This window comes from Grammomys surdaster, unplaced genomic scaffold, assembly GCF_004785775.1.
Source record: "Grammomys surdaster isolate TR1022 unplaced genomic scaffold, NIH_TR_1.0 740, whole genome shotgun sequence".
Lineage (NCBI taxonomy): Eukaryota > Metazoa > Chordata > Mammalia > Rodentia > Muridae > Grammomys > Grammomys surdaster.
This window is the reverse complement of record NW_021605159.1, coordinates 225055-232958: the sequence shown is the minus strand read 5'-3', so window position 1 is coordinate 232958 and position 7904 is coordinate 225055. Positions and strand designations below refer to the sequence as shown.

General features: G+C 40.3%; 1 pseudogene; it reads left to right on the top strand.

The window, feature by feature from the left end:
• The first annotated feature begins 5130 nt into the window (after positions 1-5130).
• Positions 5131-7561, top strand: LOC114633708 (annotated as a pseudogene).
• The last annotated feature ends 343 nt before the right edge of the window (positions 7562-7904 follow it).

Sequence of the window (7904 nt, the reverse complement as noted above, 5' to 3'; positions counted from 1 at the left end):
TCCTTCCTTCCTTCCTTCCTTCCTTCCTTCCTTCCTTCCTTCCTTCCTTCCTTCCTTCCTTTCTAAGCTTTTTGGAAATAGGATTGCTCTGGTAGCAGCCCTGGCTGCCCTGGAACTCATTCAGTAGATCGGGCTGGCCTCAAACTCACAGAGATCCACCTGCCTCTGCTTCCTGAGTGCTGAGATAAAAGTCGTGCACCACCTCTGCCTGCTATTGCACCATTGTTACCTAGCTTTGACAGTTTGTGTCTTTTTTTCATAACTTATTATTTTTATTCACATAACATCCCAATTGCAGACCCTCTCCCTCCTCTTCTCTCAGTACCACTCTCATAACTCCCTTTCTGCCTAAGAGAAGGGGAAGTCCCCCCTTGGGTACCACCCCCCACCCTGGAACACCTAGTCTCAGCAGGACTAGGTACATCCTCTCCTGTTGAGGCCCAACCAGGCAGTCTAGGTAGGGAAAGGGGGAATCCAATGGCAGGCAACAGAGTCAGAGATGGCCCCTGCACCAGTGTTTGGTACCCACATGAAGGCCAAGCTGCACATCTGGTACAAATGTGTAAGGGGCCCAGGCACAGTCCCTGCATGCTCTTTGGTTCATGGTTCAGTTTCTGTGAGCCCTGATGGACCAAGGTTCTTTGACCCTGTAGAGTCTTCTTGTGGTGTTCTTGATCCCTCTGGCTTGCTCAATTCTATCCTGGATTCTTCCACAAGACTCTTGAGCTCCGCCTGATGTTTGGCTATGGATCTCTGCATCTTTTTCCATTGGCTGCTGAATGAAGCCTCACAGAGCACAGTTATGCTAAGTTCCTGTCTGTAAGCATAGCAGAGTATCATTAATAGTGCTAGGGGTTCTGGCTTTCTGTATTGTCGTTCTTCTTACCTCATTGAGTAATAATATCATCTTATTTATTATTATTTTCTTTAGCCTCTCACTTTGTAGCCTATCCTGACCCATTAGTTGCCTGTAAGTCACTGTGTATGTCTGGGAACCCTTTTGCCTCATCCCCTACTAAGTACTAGAATTAGAGAAGTGAGTCACCTCCCTCAGCAAAAACCTTCCTATCTTATTTACTTAAAAAAAACTGAATCAAGTAATTATTTTTTGTATGAGTGTTTTGCCTATATGCGTGCTTCATGTCCATGGGGGTCAGAAGTCGGTTTAGGGTTCCTTGGAACTGGAGTTACAGCTGGTTATATATAAGCTACCATATTGGTTCTGTGAAGTGACCCGCTGGTTCTATGGAAGAGCTGGACGTACCCTTATCCACTGAGCCGTGTCTCTAGCCCACCAAACTGTGTTCCTTTACATTTATACCTTAAAGCTGAAAAAAAAAAAACATTTGAACATTTAAAATCGTAGCCACTAATTTTGGACTTGACTCAAGCATGTTTGCCTTTGTTCTTTCCTTTGCTCTGTTCCTTTCTGACTTCTATATGTATTTCAGTACTTTAAACCTATCTTTCAGTTTGCATGCTTGCTGCAAATATTTTCCCAGATTATGTGGCCTGTCTCTTAGGTGTCCTTGTTTAGTATGCGTTTTTGAAGTTTATTTTTTCTATTATTGTATAATCCAAGGCTATTGATTTTGTTCCACATGCAATTTATATACTTAACAATTCTGTTCCAATGCAGTGCAGACAGTTTTTTTGCTTGTTTTAGTTAACATTAGAATTGTGAATGCAACAGATTTGTTCTACACAACTGCAGCTATAGCTACAGCTGTACTTTGTTCATTTTAAAGATTCTTCGAACTCATTTGGCGGTGTAAGTTATTAAATTAAGAGCAGGTATAAATGGGGCAGTGTGTAGATAGATTCTTAAGTCTTTTTGCAGAGGTGGGGCAGGAGAGTTGAAAGTTTGACATTTTATTGCACTGAATCGTATTCAGTTCTCAGTGTGTACTGTAACTCAAGGCAACACAGTGGGACCCCTGAAGACTCCTACAGCATTTTCATTTCAAGGGTGACCTGATTTTAGCCTTATTTTGAATAGTTAAACCAGACACCATTTCTAAAGAGTCCTGGTTTTGATTATCACCTTGATTACTTATGCTTACGCTTAAAATGAGGATAAAGGATATGTATTGGGGTTTAAGGTGTGGCACAGTGGCAGGGGTCTTGGCTAGCATATGCCTGGCCCTAGGTTCCATTGGCAACACAGAGTGAGAGAGATAAAAATAGTTAAGTACATGTACTAGAAGATTCTTTTCTAGAAATTTTAAACATTTTTTTGCTTAGTGTGTATATGTGTGGCAGTCAGAGGTCACCTTTCAGAGTCAGTTCTTGACTTCCACAATATGGATTCAAGGCACCCAACTTAGGACCCAAGGCTTTATGGCAGTTATCATTTAGCTCTTTTCCTGGAATTAGACATTTAAGGGATATACAGGCTTAGAAGATGTGGAAGGTATATAAAATATTCTGTTGTCACAAATTTAGGAAACAGAAAATATGCCTTCTCAAGATTCTTTTAGATACTGCATCTCTGTGTGTATGTGCTATCTACATATATGTGCCTGCTAAGGCCTGGAGGGGTCATGTTCCCTGCAGCTGTAATTATAGGTAGTTGTAGGTAGCCCAATGTGCTTGCTTGGAACTGAACTTGAGTCCTCTGGACAAATGCTCTTACCTATGAAGCCTTCTCTCTGCATTGCCTAGTGAACATTTTGTTTTCCTCCTGTATAGGATTTCAGTCATATTCATTGTAAAATTCATATATCCCCCTATCAACAAGTATCATGGGATAATGAAGAGATTCTTCAGCACACACACACACACACACACACACACACACACACACACAAATTTAAATTGGACATTATTTTTCAGAGTACTTTTGTGTGTATATTTGTGTGTACATATATATCCACATACATATATGTATATATACATATGTATCCACATGTGTATTTATGTGTATACATACATATATACATAAATGAAGATATAGATATGTAAGTCAGTCTGATGCCAACTGTCTTTATTAAATTTTGAACATGACATAATGAACTATCAGTTTTAAAGACTGAAAAATAGGCTTGATTTATTTTGTTTGTTGCTAGGCATCTAAAGAGGGCTTGTGTAGGCTGGGCTGATATCTTACTGCTGAGCATGGGAATAAAAAAATTAATTGAAAAAAAAAATTTAATTGAATTGTTATTTGAGGAGTACATAAAAGAAAAAAGAAAAAAAATACCCCATCCATCAACTTCTAGCACATATTTAGTGTACCCTGTTTTGTAATACCCAATGAATGCTGTTTCAATAATTTTTATCAGATTGTCTAATACCCTGACTGAACATGTTGCTTTATCCTCCATCCTCTGGGATCCTCATCTCTCTTTTCTCCTTGATCCATTTTATTTCTTTTTCTCTTTCATGTTCGTTTGCTTCCTTTCATTTTTGTTTAAAAGGAAGGACTCCTTTGATCTGAAATCTAGGACCACTTCCTTCTAAAGTAAAAAATCCCATTATTGTCTTGAATACTAAATGTAGCCCAAGTCCTGTCTAGGAGGAACACTTCGATACCAGCTCTCCACTTTTATTGTGATTTTTCCTATTATATCACTATGGGATTATATATAAAAAATCTTTACTCATCTTGCTATTAGGTACAAAGCTTTCCCACATCCCTTTCTCTCCAGCCCTGAATAATTTTTTCTACTTCATCTGTGCCAATCTTCTTTTTCTGTTCACATTTGAGTTGCCTTGCAGGTTTATAAAAGTCATAATGGCCTAGAATCCAACTAGTGATTGATGGGGGATGTCTAAACCAAGCTGACATTTTTATATCTGGCCTTGAGAAAACTGTAAGAGTCCATGTACTTTCTTCCTCTTCTACTTTCTTTTCCTTTCCTTCCTTCCCTCTTCTCCCACTCTCCCCTCCTCTGGCTCCTAATTCTTTTCTTCCCTTCTCCCTCATCAACGCGTTGGGCTCAGACTCACTATGTTGTGCAGAATAGATTTGAACTTTTGATCCTTCAACCTCCAACTCCCAAGGGCGCGGACTGCTGTCATTTATCACCATGCCCAGCGTATGTGGTGGACAGTGATTGCCCAGGCAATCATCCTACCAATGGAGCTACATCTTCAGGCCCGCTTTAAATTTCTTTATTTATCCATACCTCCCCACTTAATTTTAGTTATGGAGTATTACTCGTTTCTTCACATTCTGTCAGTGCAGAAAATGCCAAACTTTTCTCCTTTTTTTTTTCTTCACTCAAGTAGCTCCAGATAATAGCACTCCACTGTATTTTATTTCCAGATAATAAAAGAGAAGACATTTGCTTGCAGACATCTGAGTATGCCATTGTTCATGCTACATTTAGTACAAGATAAATCAGCTCACTTATTTAGTTACTTATTTAACAAGTATTTATCAATAACTCGTGATATTCCAGGCATAGTGGTATTAACCTCAACCTTGGCACTCTGGAGACACACATGAAGATTGCTCCAAGTTAAAGGCCAGTCAGTTCTTCATAGCAAGTTCAAGGCCATCCAGGACTACATAGCAGTGCCATGTATCAAATAAGTAAACAATGTCCAGTGTAACACATGAGGTAAATTTGTATATGAGCATATTAAGACAAGCACATAGGTTATAGCTCACTAGAGGAAGACCTGTCTGTCATGTGCAAGGTCCTTGGGTAACATCCCCTGGGTGATAAGTAAACTTAAAACCCTATTCTCTTGGAGTAATACACACCACAAAAGGATTAATGAGTGTTCTAAATGAAGTAGAATGGATCTTTAGAGAAGGGGGGCGGGATTCCTCTGGGCTGAAAGTCTCATGTAACCAGCTGTCTTCAGTAGCTGACCAAAGTGACATCACTTTCATGAAGCCAGACTCAGCAACAAGATTTAAAACTATTCCAACTCAAAAGAGAAAAGAAATGGGATCAATTATATCAATAATGAACATAGTATCATTGGGCCGCAGCAGCCTGTGGATAATTTCAGTGCTCCAGCCAGAAGACCTCCTTTCTTTTCCTCAGGTTGTGGAAATGAATTAAAATAGACCTCAGGAAGAGTAGCATGGAAAATTCTCTATTTTGTCCTGCAATAAATGGATCACTGGCACTGAGAAAAAGAAGAAGATAGTCCGTTTGCCACCAAAGTATAATGACCCTGCGACCTTTCTCCTCGCTCTGTACCCTGTACTTTAGATGGTAAACAGCAATCTGAGTGGCAGTATTAAAAAAGAGCTTAACTCTCTGTTGTCCAGTACATGTGAAGATACACTGTGCTCATTATCATGACATAATCATTTTCCTTCTCAATGAAGATGAACACCTGGAAATAAAATTGTGGCTCCATCTGACAGCAGAGAAACCACTAAAACCCTTTTAAACTTAAAAGCTATCTTTATATTGACCTTGACTTGCACAAGAACTTAAACTCTGTCAGTGAGCCACTACTATCCTAAAATTTAAAGAAAGTAATGGAATAGTTAAATTTCATATACATCTATGTGTGTGTACACATACATATATTTACTATCAAGAAAGAAAACATTGTTTTCTCCCTGTAGTATAAGACTTTGTTTTAAAGAGAATGTTATACCGTCTATTTGGTGGTGATGCATGCCTTTAATCCCAGCACTCAAGAAGCAGAGGCAGGTAGATCTCTGAGTTTGAAGCCAGCTTGGTCCACATAATTATTTCCAGAACAGCTAGGACTACAGTGGAACCCTGTCTTGAAAAACCTTCCAAAAAGTTATATTAGTGTATACCCAAGTTAATACTTTTTTAAAAAATTAAAAAAAGAAAGAAAGAATGTTAAATAAATATCAGGCTTGGTGGTTCACATCTATAACTACAGCTTTCATAAGACAGGGGCAAGAGAACTGAAAGTTCGGTGTCATCTAAAGCTACATAGAAAGTGTGAGGCCAGCATGAGACTGTCAAAAACAAAACGAAGGATCACCCTCCCTAAAAAAAACATAACGACTAAAAACAATATTCAATTACAAAAATTAATTCTGAATCTTAATTATTATACTATTATAGAAAATGTAGATACATAGGTACATGTATGATACATTGAACATTTGGAAGTCAGAGATCAAACATTTGTGAAGTCAGTCCTCTCCTTCCAAGGAGAGGACTCCAAGGATCCAAGGGATCCAAGGATCAAACTCAAGTCATCGGGCTTCGTGGCTGAAGTGCAGTGTCACTTAGCAGCTGTTGTCAGGATCCTACCGTGATCTCAATGGTCTCTCTGCACTCCCATTTCTGAAGGACCCACACAATACTTTGTAAACTAGCAAGTCTCCAGACCATTGTTGCTCGGCATCGAGGAGTCCACCCCTCAGTCGCCTCTGCCCCGCCCATTGCAACTAAGAAGACCACCATCCTCTGAGTACATTTTTGAATGGTAATCTAATTATGGTGCACACAATTATCATCCTTTACCTGCAGCTCTGGAGAGAAGAAAAGGCATTTATATGTGGGATGTAGAAGACAGGCAGTACTTCGACTTCTTGAGTGCTTATGGTGCTGTCAGCCAAGGACACTGACATCCAAAGATCATAGATGCCGTGAAGAGTCAAGTGGAGAAGTTGACATTAACATCTCTTTCTATAACAATGACCTTAGTGAATATGAGGAGTACATTACCAAGCTTTTCAACTACAACAAAGTTCTTCCTATGAATACAGGAGTGGAGGCTGGAGAGACTGCATATAAGCTTGCTAGTCGTTGGGGCTACACAGTGAAAGGCATCCAGAAATACAAAGCAAAGATTGTTTTTGCTGTTGGAAACTTGTTGGGGTCAAACGTTTTTTGGCAATCTCCAGTTCCACAGATCTGACCAGTTACGATGGCTTTGGATCCTTCATGCCAGGCTTTGAAACCATCCCATATAACGATCTGCCTACACTGGAGCGTGCTCTTCAGGATCCAAATGTTGCTGCTTTCAAGGTCAAGCTCATCCAGGGTGAAGCAGGCGTTATTGTCCCGAATTTAGGATATCTGACAGGAGTTCAAGAACTCGACACCAGGCACCAGGTTCCATTTATTGCTGATGAAATACAGGATTGGCCAGAACTGGTAGATGTCTAGCTGTGGATCGTGAGAATCTCATACGTGACAGAGTTATTCTTGGGAAGGCCCTTTCTGGCGGCTTATACCCTGTGTCTGCAGTGCTGTGTGATGATGACATAATGCTCACCATTAAACCAGGCGAGCATGGCTCCACTTATGGTGGCAACCCACTAGGCTGCCGAATTGCCATTGTGTCTCTTGAGGTTTTAGAAGAAGAGGACATTGCACAAAACGCAGACAAGATGGGCGCTGTCTTGAGAAAGGAGCCCATGAAGCTGCCCTCTAACATTGTGATTGCTGTGAGAGGGAAAGGAGTGCTAAATGTCATCGCCATCAGAGAAACCAAAGACTGTGATGCTTGGATGGTGTGCCTGCGACTCCGAGATAACGGGCTTCTGGCCAAGCCAACCCAAAGCGATATCATCAGGTTTGCCCCTCCACTTGTGATCGAGGACAATGAGCTCCAGGAGTCAGTGGAGATTATCAACAAGACCATCTTGTCCTTCTGAGCGTAGGGACTCTGGAAAGCCATCTTCATATAGGGATCTTGTGAAACGCTGCTTGCAATGGGTAGACTGGGCTTGTCTGTCTCCTAAAAGATGTTTTTGAATATATATTATATATTTAAATTGATGTATAGTAGAGTGACACCTAGAAACTTGCAGGTGGCTATGTGACAGAAGAGTGAGAGCAAGAGGCATCTCTTTGCTGAGGTTTGACTATGTGGGAACTTTCTAAGGAGAAACAGATCCATCTGTGTACAGCCTGCAAATCGAGTCCTGCAGCAATTTATATGCATTTTTACAATTTCCTTGCTGGTGTGAATGCTTTGTGTTTGAAAGTTATTTCTGA